The sequence below is a fragment of the Chrysemys picta genome, chromosome 10, assembly GCF_011386835.1.
Source record: "Chrysemys picta bellii isolate R12L10 chromosome 10, ASM1138683v2, whole genome shotgun sequence".
NCBI lineage: Eukaryota > Metazoa > Chordata > Testudines > Emydidae > Chrysemys > Chrysemys picta.
Window position 1 is genome coordinate 63,926,381 of NC_088800.1, and position 17,848 is coordinate 63,944,228.

At 41.3% G+C, this 17,848-nt stretch overlaps 1 long non-coding RNA gene across 1 annotated transcript; it reads left to right on the forward strand.

The window, feature by feature from the left end:
* The first annotated feature begins 203 nt into the window (after positions 1-203).
* On the forward strand, positions 204-5,104 carry LOC135974047 (uncharacterized). The gene is made up of 3 exons (XR_010591170.1): positions 204-403; positions 1,691-1,866; positions 5,002-5,104. It is a non-coding gene; the product is annotated as an uncharacterized LOC135974047 (long non-coding RNA).
* The last annotated feature ends 12,744 nt before the right edge of the window (positions 5,105-17,848 follow it).

The following is a 17,848-nucleotide window of genomic DNA, read 5'->3' on the forward strand; positions in this document are numbered from 1 at the left end:
GGTTAACACAAAGTCACAATTTTATTTATAACACAACAGGTAAAACACAAAAGTTAAAAGTAGGACTCCCAAAACTATAACTATAAAGGACCAAATACAAAACCCATCTTTGGCTGTAACAATTATGGGCTGAAAGCCCTGACCCAAAACTATATACAGGACAGATAATCAGAGTACAGATGTTCCTTTACCATGTCTTGCAGCTTGGTCACAGACACCCACCGACACGACAGGATGGAGCACCGAATACAGGCGGTGACAGCAGGCACTTGAAGATGGGATCTCAGGACAGCTAAGATGAAAACTGTTCTTCTCTTCACAGGCCTTCCTCCCTGTGCCATTGTGTGTGCGTGTGTGAACTGGAACCAAAGGACAACAGATGGATGGCTATCCTTGCATGAAGGTATGTACCCTAGCCCAGCAACCCTTAGTGTGGTACCTGTCACTGTCTGCCTCTTGGATGGGCAGCCCTGTGTGACTGGCTGGACTTTTATACTGCCCTGTTACTAGGCAGATTACCAGTCACGTGGCCTGCCTCTTTTCCCGCCTTTAGCAAAAAAGGCACCAAAGGGTGGAGAAGAAGGGCACCAAACATGGATTCCCAACAAAAACTAAGGGGGATCCAAGATGGCAATGTAGGGAAACCCATAAAAACTGCAAAAATAAAGAAAATATCCTACAGTGGCATTATGGGACTTATCAGTGAGAGTAAGGGTGGCAGCAAAAGTTACTAATTAATCCTTACAAGACCTCTGTGAGGAAGGGGTGTGTCCATTATTATCCCTGTGCTACAAATCTGTGGCTGACTTTGAAGCAGCACAAGTCTATTTCTAAACTTGTATTTACAATGTTGTATTTCATATGTTAAATAAAAGCTGCCACTTCTTTTCTCTCTGATGCATCTTCTGCACATTCAGCCGCTGAGCGTTCCTGTCGTTTAGGCCAAGGAAAGTAATAAAATGAACAAAATGGAATAGTATTTAGGTCATACGAACCCAGCACAGCTTTAAGGTTTGGATATCATTAACAGAAAGTGCAGAAGGTTGACCGCTGTCTTACAGGAGTCCTCTATAAAAATGGAGATCTTTATATATGTGGAAATAGTTATTCAATAAAGTGCTAGTAGACAGCGCTCAAGAATATGTAGCATAGTTCCTGGGATTTGTAGCAGCAATAAAACGTTTTGTTGCACTGTAAATGGCCTCCGTGTCTTTACATGACAGTTCTTAGCACCTCATTCTAATCTGGAGTTCCAGCTTCTAGGCTTGAAATGAAAGTGGACCCTTGGGGTGATATAGTTGCCCTATACCGATTTGTTCCAGGTAGCTTGGTTAACGGGTCTGTAGCACAGAGCCAGCTCCATCAGGTATTTACTGCCCCCGTTAAAGACATGCTGGGGCTGATGAAGACGTGACCAGGATGTGTTTATGCATTGACAATCCTATAGCCTTGCAGTAGCCCATATGTGGCATTGAAACATGGATACAAGCTAGGGCAGTCCTGGCCTGGTTCTCCAGGGGATGGTCCGTCCCCAGCTACCCTTGAAAAGGGGAGATGGAGATTGCCTCCCTTCTGTCCCAATGTTAGCATAGCGATTACTGCCCCAGAATCCACTGGGCTCCTTAAGTGCAATATTTACTTTCATACATTGCATAAAGGCCCATTGCAATTGTCCTGACTCTCATTTCAGAAAATCAAAGAAATCTATATGTCACCCAGGCACATGAGTGTTGCTCATCCAGTGTACAGGGCTTGACGATCTGACTGAGCACAGCCATCGTGGACACAAAACTTCTTTATGTAAGAAGAAAACTGCAATAGCAGCACTTTCACATTTCATCTGTTGTCACCAAAAAGAGGAATTAGGTAGGTCAGTTATATCCTTATAAATTGTGTGTGTGTGTTATATAATGCATACACATTTTTATAACCGTATTTCTTTTTTTGGAAGGCATAAACGTTTTTCTTGCAATTAAATTGAAACATAGATAAGTTTGTGGTTTCTTCCTTGACTTTCAGAGTAGGAGCCTGCACCCAGGTGTGTATGTCAGAGACAAGGGAAAAAAAGAATTCATTAATATGCTATTATCAGAAGTTTCTGAAGGAAATTACCTTCAGGCTTTTTGCTAATTACAACTAGAGCTGAATTTACGAGGCGTGTTTGTCTGTCTTTTTTGGTGGTCCACACACATTTCTATTCACTTGATGTCCATGAGCAGATTGTGATTTCATCAAAATGTATTATTTAAATTTGCTCAGTGAATATTTTTGTGCAGGTTTCTTTTTTTTCCAGTTAGCTGTGAGTACTCAGAAGTCAAGTTGTGTTGGTTCATGTGATAGATACATTAGCATGTGGCTTATGTGACCAATTCCTTGGTTGGATGAGTATAATTTTTATAAGGCCAAATCCTGAAATCCGTCCCCAGGCAACAGTCTCATTGGATTATAAAGGGTGTTTTGGTTGAGTATCAACTAAGCAAGGGCTACAGGATGAGTAGGAGGACTTGAAATCTCTAAGGTTTTGAATCTTTCAGAGAGATGGAGCAGATAAGCAGAGACTGCTCTAGCTCTTGGCAAGCTAGGCAGTTTATTCCTGGGCAGCTGCTTATGGTGACAGATTGGCCCTGACTGCCCTTCCATTAGGGCAGAGGGGTAGCCAGGCCAAACCTGAGTGGTGTTGCAAGTCTGCATGCCAGGTCACAACGCCACTTGCTCAAATTTGACAGGCGCCAAATTTGAGTGGTATTGAGGGCAACCTACTGAAGCATTGCCTAGGGTGTGGGAGATTGTCTTGAGCAGCCTTGGCAGATAAGCTATATTAAGGAGCTTCCGAAAAAATGGTTGTTGCACTGCTTACTCTGAGGGAAGTGGCGGACACTCAATCTACTAAAGTCCTTAAATCAAGACTGGGGTCCAGCTCTTCAAAGGTATTTAGGTGCCTAAATCCTTCTGATTTCACTGGGCCTGGGTGCCTTGCTGGAAGATCTGCTTTAGCCAATTAAAAGTTATCAGGCTCCATATAAGAGTAAATCAATGAAATTCCAAGGCTTGTGTTATACTGGAGCCAGACTCAGTGGTCCTTTCTGGCCTTAAAATATTTTTTTTTCTGTTTTGTGACATCAGCATTTGCGGGAGCCATCACTCCCAGAGCAATTATGTCAATGTCCAATTTACTGCCTGGGTTCAGAGTTTGAATTTAATTTGCCCTGTTCCCATTATCAGAGTAAAAGCATGTGCACTCATCATCCTAGGTGCAATCAGATCACTGTCAGGTTTAATTGCCTCTGCGATGTCTAGCAGCGTCACACCTCATATAAGAGCAAGACAACAACCTTCACGTGGTGCTTCTGTTAAGTGCTGGTGTTTTTTGTGCTCTGTGTTTTGTGCAAATCCGCCAATATACCAATGTCATCAATTGGCCAATGGACGTCGTTTTACCGACCTCCCGGTGAATGTAGCAACGAACCTCATAAAATCTCACCAAAAAAAATTAATTCTGAGTTCAGGTTTTCCTCACAATGCAGTCTAAGAAACAAGAAAATTGTGAGATGAGGCATCTTCCCCCAGTTCACAGATAATTCTAGGGCTTAGGTGGGGGACAGGCACCCAGACATCTAGAGTAAGGCAGCAGTGTGTCTACTCATTGGGGACTTACACTGCAAAAACTGAGATGCTGAGAGTGTTTAGTTGCCTATAGTGTTTGAGGGCAGCTGAGTGGGAGTTTCATTGATCGAAGTGGAGCATAAAAACAGGACTTGGACACCTAGGTCTAGGGGGTTTGGTGACAAAATACCATTGTGGATCTGGGTCTGAGTGACTTCTCCACATCATACAGGGAGTCTGTGGCAGAGCCACAAACTGAACCCAGATGTCTTGATTCCTATCCCAGTGCCTTAACCAGAATAGTAATAATTATACCCAGCTCCTACATGGCACTTTTCACCAGTAGATCTCAAAGTGCTTTACAAAGGTCAATGTCATTATCCCCATTTTACAGATGGGGAAACTGAGGCACAGAGTGGCAAAGTGACTTGCTCAAAGTCACCCAGCAGGTCAGTGGCAGAACCCAACTCTCTTGAGTCCCAGTCCACTGCTCTACCAATTAGCCAACACTGCTTCAAGACCATCTTTCCCCTCTAAAGGCCTGGTCCAAAGCTGTTTAAATCATGGGAAAGACTCCTATTATTTCAATGGGTTTGAGTCAGTCCTCCACACACTCAATTCAGTTCTATTAACCTCTTCATTACACAGATCCACGAACTGATACACATTTTTGGGCTGTTATGCTTTTAAGAAAAAAATCTAGGCAAAGGAAGTAGACAAAATAAAACATTGTCTCAAATATCATTTCTATTGATTTTTGCAGTTCTGAAAATGCATACAGTATAAAAGCACTGGCAAGAAACGTACTAGTAAATTATTCTGACAATTACAACTCATTCTCTCTATGACTTATTTTACTTTTTCCACCACTCATTTAACATTAATCCATTAATTGTCCTGATTAATATGGAACTACCATCTTTCATACACTATCTTTTTTTCCCCTATCTCAGCTGACTGCACAAAAGCCATAGACTCCACACATAATGGGGTTTGGGAATCAAGCAAAGCAAATGTCTAAGATGTGTGTCAGTTCTTGGCTTATAGGCTAGGGAACAAACACAATGGGAAACAGGGACTGGTGACATGGGAAGATGAACAACAGTAGAGAGTACTAAAGAAAGGTCAGTGTGGGCTCTCTCATGATGTTTTTGACAACTGGGATACCAGAGAGAAATTCAGATTGCTACTCTTGTGCCCATTAAGTCTGATACTATTTTCCTCCCCACTCATATATTTTCAGGGATATTTGAGTCTAATGGTTGTTTGCATAAGTCAAACATTAATTTTCCAGCTCGATTCTTAAAGGTACCCTTCCTTGGAAACTAAATTAATTGTCAATAGACAACAGGTTTAGAACTTTATCTGTTATGCTTAAATGATCATTTATTTCCCAAGGTGAAAGACTGGCACTTTGCAAATTCCTTAACTCGATGTTTCTAGTGCTGGGAACAAGGTGATGAGATTTGCCAGCCCTGGGGATCTCTGAGGTCTGCAGGAGGTAAGGGAAGACCCTCTCTTCTATGGAGCTCTGCCCCCAAGGGTCTGCCTCAACTGTAGCTCCCTCCATAGGTTGGGTTGGGCAAGAATGCAGAAGAGACCTATTGGCCTGGCACCTGAGGGTGTACTAAAACCTGAAACCAACTAGTCTTCTATAGTTGCAAGTTTCATAATGTACATTCCTGCTCTAGGCTCTGCTCCTACTGACATAAATGACTTTCTGGGGCTCCTCATTCACCCCAGCTTTGCACTGGTGTAACTGAACTGACTACAGTGGAGTTAATCCTGATTTACACCAGTCTAAGTGAGAGGAGACTCAAGCATTGGGAGGTTCATTGTGGACCATATGGAAGCAGGATTGGGCCTTTGACTAGAAAGTGTATGAGAGAGCAAGAGATGCTACAAAATAGCTATTGATTCTTAATAAATATACTTTAAAAATCAGTTAGTTTGTTATCAAGAAACTCTTGCAAGTAGATGTATCTCAACCAAATAATGGTTATTAAAATGTATGAGTTTAGTTACATCAAATTGAACTACTTTTAACTATTGGGCATTTACTTAACACACAGTCAGTTATCTATTTATCTCAAATTATCATTTGTTAAGTACATTAAGAACATGCACTTTTTATTATAACAGGGCTAAGAGAGTAATAGAGCCATTTTGTGTGTGTGTCTCTGTATTTGATAATTTCCAAGTAGTTGTAAAGCAAAGAGATCAGTCAGCAGAATGAGCGAGACAGGGTGAAGTCCTCAGGACAATCAATAGCTATGAGAGCTTTATTGAGGACACATGGTTGGGTGATAGTCTCTGGAGGAATGACAGTACAGGAGACGGACCAGCTGTGTGAGAGTTTGTAGAGTCAGCATTTTAGAGGATCAGTGTATAAAAATGCAGTAATAAAGAGCAGCAATTGGGTAACTATAAGAGCAGTCAAGGGGAGCAGAAGGGAGAAATGCACTAAAAGCAGTAGGAATCGTTTCTAATTACAATGCCTATTACATTAGTTGAAGCTACAATCTACCCAGGCAGGAAAAAGAGCATAAGCATCTCCCCCAAATCTTTGCACAAGAAATGGGGCTTGTGATGTGTACGTCCAGATTATGTCTTCCTTCCGAGTCTGACCCAGACCCCATTCAAGTTAATGGAAACAGTCCCACTGACTGCGCTACGTTTTGGTTCAGGATCATAGTGCACAAGGATGAGTTAGAGGGTATACAATACACCCAGCTAAACATGCACCACGACCAGAGGTGTGGCTGTGTGCAAATATAAGCAACATCAGTGACACCCCAAACTGGAGTTATGTTCTATAATTAGATTTCACCAACTCAGTAACAAGTGTGAACTCCCAAAGTACTACAATAATCTTAAAATGGAGTCACAGACAGGCCCCTTAGATACTCCAGTCTATCTTGCCACCCAGATAAGCCTGACTATGTGATAAATGGTCACTTATACCAAAAATCAGAAAATATTTAGCTTACACCAAGTTCCAAGCAGGGCCGGCTCCAGGCACCAGCTTAACAAGCAGGTGCTTGGGGCGGCCAAGGGAGAGGGGCGGCACCTGCGGCAATTCGGGGGCGGCAGGTCCCTCACTCCCAGTAGGAGCAAAGGATCTGCCTCTGAACTGCCGCTGCCGATTGCGGCTTTTTTTTTTTTCCCCAATTGCCGCTGCCGATCGTGGCTTTTTTTTTTTTTTTTTTTTTGCTTCGGGCGGCAGAAATGCTAGAGCAGGCCCTAGTTCCAAGAGACCAGTCACTCACCCAGTTGGATTTGCATCCTAGATCTCACACCAAAGACAATGCTGGTAGCCAATTCTATAATGAACTAATTAAAGGTTTAATAGCCAAGAAAAAGAATGATAGTTATTTACAGGTTAAAGCAGATAAAATATATGTACTGGTGAGTCACAGCCTATAATTTTAAAAGATAGCAGAGATGTAGAAATCTGCCACTTTCCCCAAAGTCTTTTAGGGCCCTGAGTAACAATCAAGCTTTCCATCTTCTCATTCGGTTATTCTGCCCTGTTAGAATCTAAACAGTCCAGAGATAAAGAATTTTTCCTTGTGTCCATATTTATAGCCTCTTCTCACAGAAACCAAGCTGATCACAATGGTTCTCATGCAGGTCCCTTCTTCATGGAGGTGTGCGGAGAGAGGGGAGGAATGCACTTAATGTCTTTGATCCTTGACCTCGCACAATGGCTCATTTGTGTTTAATGAACAGGATTTAACATCTTCTTGTTACAGACCATCGTTTGCATTACACAAGGGTGTCTCCCTGTTTGATGAGTTATATAGTCCAAGGCTTACAATGCAAATGCTTGATGCTGTATAGTTGAGTGAGAACAATACATTTTAATAATGCTAACACACAGGTAAGTAAGACTCGTTTCTAGCCATGCATTTGGAAGTTTTCAGTGAGGCCTGGAGCCTTGGCATGAACTGGCATCTGGTCTGCCAACATCACAACATGTTATGAGTGGGTGGTATGTTTTAATGCTTTGGGTGGAAGGAAGCACTTTGAAATACAGACAACTGACAACCTGCCATCAGAAGAGCTTACTGCAGAGCAATGGCTGGCAGATGGCATTCTGAGCTGGGGAGACAGCTGAACAAGACAGGAGCTTCTGACTACATGCTCAGAGAACTAGAGAGAGATGAAAGAGAGATGAAAGAGAGCTCCCTTTGATGGACACCGAATCAGCCAGTTAGCCTAAAATACCTCTTGGTGGCTGTTCTTTACTTGCTTTACCTGTAAAGTGCCCCAGATAAGGGGGAAAAAGTGGGCACCTGACCAAAAGAGCCAATGGGAAGGCTAGAACTTTTTAAAATGGGGAAAGAAACCTTCCCTTTGTCTGTTGTTTCCTGGGTTGCAGGGACGGAGCAGCAATGCTATAAGCAGAAATGCTGTGTAAGGTTTGAGTCAGGTATGATAAAGTATTTTCCATACCTGGAAGGAATAATTTGGATAGGGAATGTTTAGTTAGACACTATCTGGTTTATTTCTTATTTTGGCTTGTGGATCTCCTCTGTGCTAATCCCTGATGCTTTTGTTTGCTTGTAACCTTTAAGCTGAACCCCCAAGAATGCTAGTTTGAGTGCTTAATTTTTGGAATTGCTCTTTTAAAATCTAGCAAATGCCTAAGTTCCAGAAGTGTTGTCTTTCTTTTTGTTTTAATAAAATTTACTGTTTTAAGAACAGGATTGGATTTTTGGTATCCTAAAGAGGTTTGTGCATATTGTTTGATTAGCTGATAGCCACAGCTAATCTCTTTTGTTTTCTTTCTCAGCTCTTCCCTGGAAGGGGGGTGAAAGGGCTTGAGGGTACCCCACAGGGAGGAATTTCCAATTGCTCCTTCCTGGGTTCAAAGGGTTTTTTTGCATTTGGGTGGTGGCAGCGTTTACCAAGCCAAGGTCAGAGAAAAGCTGTAACCTTGGGAGTTTAATACAAGCCTGGAGTGGCAAGCATTAATTTTAAAAATCCTTGTAGGCCCCCACATTCTGCACTCGAAGTGACAGAGTGGGGATTCAGCCTTGACAGAAGTACACCTGTTTGGGATGGTTTTGCTGCTAACTTGGACATGGCAGATGTTTTTCCAACAGGCAGGAAACAGGATGAGTGACATTTTGTCATTCGTTTTGTAAAGGTGTACACATAAAGGAAGAGAAAGGGGGTCCCCCTTCCTTTTTATATCCAGAGAAAAATAGATTAGCTTCCCATGACAGTACTACTGTAGTAGAAAACCAAGTTCTGGGAGCCTGGATTTAATTAAGTTTTAAGTAGTGCACAGGCCTCGTGCTGTGCATCTGAAAAGGTGTGAATTTCACCCTTAGAGAACACAACAATTTCCACTGGAGATTCCGTTTCATGGGACCCTCTGTAGAATAAAAACAATGGGCCAGATCCTCAGCTAATGTAAATTGGTATAGCTCTACTGAAAATCATTTCAAAGATGGGAATACAATTTTTGTTTTATCTGTCCACATTTTCCCCCTTACTTACAAAATTTACTGAAGAATCACCACGCCCCCCAAAAACCCCAAAGCCACACACAGCCACCCTTCCTCGCTAATGGAGCATATTAAAAATGATAGCAAATAAAGAATACAATATCGAACACTTGCCAAGCATAATATAAACAATAAACTGAAGGTTTTTCCTGTAAACAGTTTGGTAAAAAGGAGGAATTGGAGATCCATAATAACCAAGAGCCACAAAACAAGTTGTAAAGAGAATTAAATGAGTGACATTAAATATTGAATGCTGCCATCCAGTGAACACTTTGATAATAATAAGATTCCTCAGATGTATTCATGCTGCACAGAAGGTAAAAGAGAAGATTGGTCTATTGAAATGCTAGCAAAAATGAGGATGTCAATGGAGATGTGTAAAATAGTGAGTTTAATTCTGAGATTACATGAGAAGAATAGGAGGGAGAACATCTAAGGCAATCATCCCCTATCATCTGGTGTGGTAAGGAAGGGCTTAGATAACAAACACAATAGCTATGTGAAATTAAATGTATTTAAGACAATAGACCAGATTCACAGCAAATACAAATTGACATAACTTCACTGACTGTAAACAGAGGAATACCAATTTACACCAGCTGAAGATTTGGCCCAAGATGTGGAGTACCCAGTCTGCATACTCAGTGGAGAACAAATTCATTTCTGGCATAAGCAGCTGCAGTTTCCATCAGAGTCAGTGGGAATTGTACCCACTGATAGCATGCATGAATTTGGCTTACTCTGTGCCTGAGCCAAAGCACACTGAAGTCAATGAAAGCATGCCAGTGTCTGTACTGAGTTCTGGATTAGAACATCTGGATATAGGTCTGAAGGAAATTAGGGATTAGAAGTATTTAAGTACCACCCAGCAGATCAGATTCATCTCTGATATGAGCCTGCAAACCTAATAAGTCACTAGTGACTGTAATTTGGCACAGTTATACAAATTAGAAGTGCATAATAGAGTAGGAATGTATGGACTAACAAGCTTAACCTTTCTTGGGAAAACACTAGAAACAATTTTGCAAGATGTAGTGAGAGATCTGCTAGACAACATAATTTGATTGGAACTATCCATAATGGATTTAAGAGGGAGGTCTTGCTTAACTAAAATAATGAAAGGTTTCAGAGTAGCAGCCGTGTTAGTGTGTATCTGCAAAAAGAACAGGAGTACTTGTGGCATCCTAGAGACTAACAAATTTATTTGAGCTTAAGCTTTCACGGGCTACAGCCCACTTCTTCAGATGCATAGAATGGAACATATAGTAAGGAGATATATATACACATACAGAGAACATGAAAAGGTGGGAGTTGCCCTACCAACTCTAAGAGGCTAATTAATTAAGATGAGCAATTATCAGCAGGAGAAAAAAAACCTTTTGTAGTGATAATGACAAGAAAGTGTGAGGATACTTAACATGGGGAGATGGATTCAATGTGTGTAATGGCTCAGCCATTCCCAGTCTCTGTTCAAGCCTAAATTGATGGTATCTAGTTTGCATATTAATTCAAGTTCAGCAGTTTCTCATATGGCCAATACACACAGTGAATTTTGCTGCATATATTTGGCATTTTTTTTTCTTCAAATTAAGTTGTATGGTAAGGTGTATTGTAATGAAGCATATGAACGACATAGCAGGGAGATACAGATATACACCATTCTACCTGGCACTCTGATTTACTATACAAACAACAATTCACCAGCTTGTCAGCTCAAGTAAAGTGGTGTAGTTCCACCAAGTCAGTGATCCTTGGGAAGCTGCCTGGTTTGGAGACAGACCTTATGATCTCTTTCTCTAGGGGAGCAGATCCTATGCCCAACGGTACCTGTTTGGGTCCTTCTTATTCCATGTAAGGAGATGCTGGTTGCCACAGGCCTGCTGGGGAGATGGTCATCATAGGTGGTCAGGATGAGTGCAGATAAAATCGGTTGGCATTATCTGAGACGTTGGTCAGGCAAACGGTGAGTTGTGACATCTGCTCATCTCTGTTCATTTGATTACTTCATCCTCCCTAATTGTCTGTTTCACCAGCTGTGGCATCATGTCTGACCACTAGAGCTAGCTCATCAGCTGGTGTAAATTGCTTAGTTCCACTGAAATCAGTGGAGACACTGATTGACACCAGCTTCGGATCTGACCCTAGATTGTAAGGGACAGGCACTGTTTTGTTACTTGACTGTTCAATAGGGCCTTGATCAGGGTTCCTGCCAAATTCCTATCATCTAAATAAATACAGTAGTCAGATGGCACATACTGGAATCAGCAAGAAGCTGAAGCAACGTTCAGTTAAGAGCAGCTGTCAAATTATCAAACGTGATGTGACATCATCTATAACAATTTTGCATCTTGGACCAACTTAGAGAAACTGTGTTCTCTAAGGACCTGAGGAATAAATTGAAACAAATGTGTCTTGAATTGTCTGTTTTAATAATCAAAACATATGCCGCTAAAATAGCATCAACACTTCCTTCTGTACCTTCTGAATAAAATATATAATCTGAAAATTCTGATGAGCCACATCTCTACTAAAACTTGTAAAACTGAAATAGCAACAGCTCTGGGGTGTAGATACAAGATGAACCTATTTATCACAACTTAATAATGCAGGCTATAACATTAAACCACTCTCTTCAAAGTTTGCAACAGTAATTGCTCTAGCTTAGGTTTCAAGTCTCTGAACTGATCAGGATTGATGAAGCCTGACTTCAGAACACTTTCATAGGTTTTTAAATAGTCTTTGGTAGGAGAAATAAAACATAATTGACTAATGATACTAGGAAACCTTAGAAAAAGTTAAGTAAGAAAAATAGCTGCATTTTTCCTTCTCTCTTCAGTATTCCAGAAGTGTTCACCCAGGGTGAGAGGACATTAGGAGGTAAATTTTACCCCAAAATTACAAGAAGTGCAATCAGATCTCATGCTTCAGAGTATAAGCTTTTAATACTATAGGGGGTTAGGAAGTAATTTTTCCATCAGCCCCTTTATAAGATTCTCCAGTTAGCTAATATAGCTGCAATATGGGTCATTTTCCACCTTCGTCTGAAGCATCAGTTACTGGCCATTGCTAGATGCAGAATATTTGGTTGAATGCATCTAAAAGTTCATGTGACCTGACAAATCCTATGTTTTGATTTTTTTAAAATAGGGTTTGATATTAACAAGACTCACATAGCTAAATACCTGTGCACCACTGTAAAAGTATAGCTTTAAGGGATATTTGATTTGAATGTGAGGTTAGAGGGCTGTAGGACTGTGAAGAAGTTTTACTTTAAATCTGTTACACACCTGACAGCAGTTTGGGTTTGAGTCCAACCTGCAATCATAACCAAGCAGTGACATTTTTTTCCCTTCAGAATTGTTTGGTCCACATCTTCAAAGTTATTTACGTACCCAACTCTCATTGAAATACCTAAACACATTGGAGGATCTGGGCCTTTGTGTCCAAGAACTATTTGACGCTTTGGGCAAACTTTGCTTTTTCTATTTATTCATAAACATTCAGATGTGTTTGTGATGGGTTCCCCAATGGGGTGCAATCTGGAACTGCGGTACCACTGAGCCCCCCGACTGCCCAGCTTGGGCTCCCTCTACACTGTACTGCTGTCACCAGCCTGCCAAGCCCTCTCCCAGGCTCCAGCCTTCACTTTTACCAGCACACATACAGGTAGGGACACACCCAGCTGCGGTTACATATGAACGCTGTGATCAGCTCTGCCTGGGGAGGCTTCAGCTAAGAAATTTCCCAGCTACTCAGACACCGCCCCCCTCTGGGCTGCAAACTCAAAATTATACTGTCTTGCACTGCACAGAGAACTGTACAGCGTAAGCTCATGAAATGCACTCCCCCTCCCCCATGGAGGGGAAATATACAACAGCTTTTCACCCCGAGTTACTATTTCCCCCCACAAAGCAAAATCAAGTTTAACAACTACAAAAGATAGATTTTAAATAATTATAAGGGATAGCAAACATTTCAAAGCAGATTACCTAGCAAATAAGCAAAACACGCAAACAAAGCTTAAAATACTACATAGATTGGATATGAGTAGCAAATTCTCACCTTAAATGATGATATCAGCAGGTTACAGATTCTTAAGGGGGAAGCTGCGCTAATTTACAGTTTAAAATCCCCAGATGTTCCATTCACAGGCTAAAAATCCCTTCGGCCTGGGCCCAGCACTTCCCCCAGTTCAGTCTCTCTGTTCGTTAGGTGTTTCCAAGAGTCTGGGTGGGTAGTCAGTGAAGAACCTTGATGATGTCACTCCCCTGTCTTAAATAGCTTTTGCATATGCTGTGATCCCTTTGTTTCAGAGCTTGGTTCCCATGCCAGTCAGTGGAAAAATACTAGTATCCCAAGATGGAGTCCAGCATCAGGTGATCTGGTCACATGTCTCTGTAGTGTTACAGCAGCCATGAGTGGGAGGCCGTTTGTAGAGTCCTCAGGAAGACTCCCCAGGTTCAGGAAAACAAATTTCTCCTAATGGCTCATTAACCTGAATGGCCCTTCCCAGCCAGCCATCTAGACTGAGAGCTTTTTGCCTAGTGGGTGTTCTGCAGGTGTAAACATATTTGTAACACATTTACATAGTCAATATTCCTAACTCCAGATACAAAAATGATACATGCATGCAAATAGGATCATCATATTCAGCAAATCATAACTTTTTTAATGATATCTCACATGACCTATCTTGCATAAAATACATCAGAATTATGCCATAATTGTAGCATAATAATATCTTTATGAAGACTATGGGGTGCAGTGTTACAGCATTCAGAGTTCATGCTGTATTTCAGATTTGAGCCATGCTTGTTGTGACAGGGTATGCAGGACAATTCACATGGTATTTTCCAAGATAACCACTAGTCCCACTTTCTGTGAAATCACACAAATTCATTGAAAATGACCCTTGACTATAGATTTGCAATGTGATTCAACCCTGGGAAAGCCTGGTTCATTTCAGCTGTCCTGGGGTACACTCACCACCGGGGGGCTCCCTTGTGACTGAGGTATTAAGTAGCATGAAAGGACAGAGACCTTGTCCAGGAAGTGGAAAGCTGCACATGAACTCATCCCATCAGCTTGGATTCTGGGGTGAAGGGGATAAAAACCCCTGAGAAGGAGAAACTGGTTCTCTTTATGCTGCCTGGACTCTGAGGGGCAAAGATTCCTAAACATAAGCAAGATATGATGATAAGATAATATGATGGCTATAACCAGCTGTGGCTGATCAGTTGTTAACAGTAATATTTCATTAAGAATATCACTTCTGCTGTCAGACTTACCAGTGAAAATCGCCTGCAGCCCTTATAAGGAGTCAGACAGGATAGCCACAGCAGCTGGCTGCACATCTAAAGTCCAATTTAGTTCTAGCATAATCCCTGTTAGCTCAGCTGTAAAGACAAATACAACGTTAGCTATCCTTATGGCTTTCTTGTTCCTTCCCCTTTGGAGCCATCAGTTTATATCTGACAACATCAATATTGTCCCCAATTATCACAAATATATTGATTTGCTATATCTAGTATATTTATCAGTCTTTTAATTATTTCATTATATACTTACATGTCTATCTCAGGGAGGATGGTTTTCCATTGACAGTGTATTTTCCCATAGCTACAGATCTTTCAGTCCTTTCTTTTCATTTAGATCTTTTATCGACTTAATTCCCAGCAAGCATTATATGTTAGCCTAGTGTTGTCATCTTCTCTATTACAGTACTTTGGCCCAAAAGGATTAGTTCTAGGGAGCTTCATTCTAAAACCGGCAGCTATCTGTAGTACACACAGAGGTGCCATGATGAAGGCACCACATGCAATACACAATGCCTGTGCTTGTCTATAGGCTAGTTATCCCAGATTTGTGTTCGCTGCTGATCCAAAAGCCTGGGGCTGGCAGCCATACTCAATAATCGGTCTAAGTAGCACTCTGTGTAGCATTACCACTGTTTTCTTATCCACTCCCAGAAATACGTTCTTCTAAGGAAGTTAAATCTGGCTTTGCATTTATCTTCAATACTTGCAAAATGGTCTCTCCAAGTGCGCTTGTTATAAAATATCACACCTAAGAATTTGTAATTTTTCACTGTATTTATCAGTTGATCATGTAGAGATAACTAAATTTTTTTTTGTAATTTCCTTGTTGGGAAGATCATTCCCTTAGTTTTGTCTATGGAGAATATGAAGCCCCACCTGTTTCCCCACTCTGGCCTTCTCTTAAGAGCATCATTATTTCTTTTGGCAGCACTTTCTGTGTTTGGTCCATATGGCACAGTCGTCAGAAAATAACCTGATCCCTGTACTCATCTCCTTAGGGAGGTCATTCATCATGATGTTGAAGTGGGTTGGGCTAATTACATTCAACTGTTAATGAAACTCCACAGGGGAGTGTATGTTGGAAAAAGCTTTCCCTATTCGGACTTGAATGGTTCTTTTGCTTACGTTCCTTATCCGTTTGTATGATTTTCCTATAACAACCAGGGAGGCCACATTATGATGTAGTCTCTCTCTCACTCTGTAACACAGCATAGGCTTTTTCCTGTGTCCAGGAAGGATACTATCATGAATTCTTTGGTTCTTGTGCTTTTTTGTTCTTCTGTCTCTATCCTTAGAATGTGGGCAATCACACTCCTATATCTTCTGAACGCACTTTGCTTTCTTTCTATGAACCTATTTCTTTCTAGATGTGCTACTAATATCTCCGTTACTATTCTTGTCATGGTTTTACCTAACCATGCTGTGAAGGAAATTGGTTTGTATGCCTCAGGTCTTGAGAACAACTTCCCCAGTTTCCTTTCTGGGAGAATAATAGTATGTTTCCAGTCCATAGGTATTTCACCTTTTTGCCATATGTTGTTATATCATTTTAGTATCCTCAAGCTTCCCAGCTCCTTTCTGCTCTCAACTTCTTGGCTTCACACAAGCTCAGCTTGCCTCTGTCCAGCCGGGCTTCATCTGCAAGCAATTCTTGTCATTCAAGCCCAAGTCTGCCCCCAAGATGCAGCGTACCAGGTGTGACATTGCACTCCATATGCTTATGAATGTGAATATGATATAACTGGAATATGCTTTATGCAAAAGGTCTCTTGTAAGGTATCATTGCGAAGTTTATAATCTACTGAGTGTGTTCATCCTATTTGTATGTATGTATCATTCTTCTATCTGAAGCTAGAAGTATGAAGTATAACTCTGAGGTCCTATTGTAATTATGCAAAGTGTGGGCAATTAATGGTGCTGTAGAATCTTGATGGCTCCCATTGACTAGGACAATTGGTTGTAGATGGTTTATTTACCTGTAAGCCTTCCTGTGTACCTTTGAGCCAGCCCATGGGTAATGAAGAATGAGGTCTTACAGTGACATGTGACCATGTCATATGATACTGGAATCCATCTTAAAGCTGGTACTTTTCCATTTAGAAGGAGCGGTGGGAACACAGAGAGACAAAAGATTCCCTCTTTGTGCCAAAGCTATAAAAAGGGGATGGAACAGAACAAAGGGGGCTTGCCAATCATGAGAACATCTCTAGTTTCCACCTAAGATGTCTGCTGGAACTAACAAGGACTGTATGAGGGGAAGGGATTGGGACCAGACTAGGAAGGAGTCTAGTCTGTGCAAGAAGCTTTTTGGAACATTTTTGAGGGTGAGTTTTTACCTCTAAACAGTTTCTTAATGTATTAGGCTTAGACTTGTGTGGTTTTGCTTTATTTTGCTTGGCGATTTACTTTGTTCTGTCTGTCATTACTTGAAACCAGTTGAATTCTATACTTTTATTATTAATAAAATCACTTTTGTTTATTATTGAACCCAGAGTAAGTGATTAATACCTGGGGAGCAAACAGCTCTCTATCTGTGTTATAGAGAGTGGACTATTTATGAGTTTACCCTGTATATGCTTTATACAGAGTAAAACAGATTTATTTGGGGTTTGGATCCCATTGGGAACTGAGTGTCTGGGTGCTGGAGATAGGTGACCTGCTGAGCAGTTTTTGGTTAAAGCCTGCAGCTTTGGGGGCATGGACCAGACCTGGGTCTGTGTTGCTAGCATGTCTGGCTCAACAAGGCAGGGTTCTGGAGTCCCAAGCTGGCAGTGGAAAACCGGCTCAGAGGTAATTCCAGCATGTCAGGTGACAGTCCCAAGGGGGTCTCTGTGACCGAAACCATCACACCAGGTTAAATAGTTGTTTCTGAGCCTCTTAACCCCTTCATGGCAGGTATCAGGTGAACACCCCATCACACCAGCCCTGATCTTTTTGAAGGTTTGTGAACTCGTGCAAACAAGTTGTTATGTATCAGATTTTAAAAAAACCCTACACACATGAAATCAAGCTTCAAAAGATTCCAACATCTTTAGTGTACAATAATTCAGCTGCAGATTAATAAAATGTAATGGAAGTTATGCAATTAAACTCCCAGCACCATGTTTAAAACATGACCCTTAGAAATTGCCCATTTGGGATCTAATCATGTAGGGTTTTAAGTATCAGGAGGTAGCCATGTTAGTGTGTGTCCACAAAAAGAACCAGGAGTCCGGTGGCACCTTAAAGACTAAGAGATTTATTTGGGCATAAGCTTTCGTGGGTAAAAAAACATGAAAGCTTATGCCCAAATAAATGTTAGTCTTTAAGGTGCCACTGGACTCCTGGTTGTTAGGGTTTTGTAATTCATGCATGGACTTTCTCTGTCCTGGTCTGATTGCCTGTTTGCTCCAACCATCTTCCTCCACA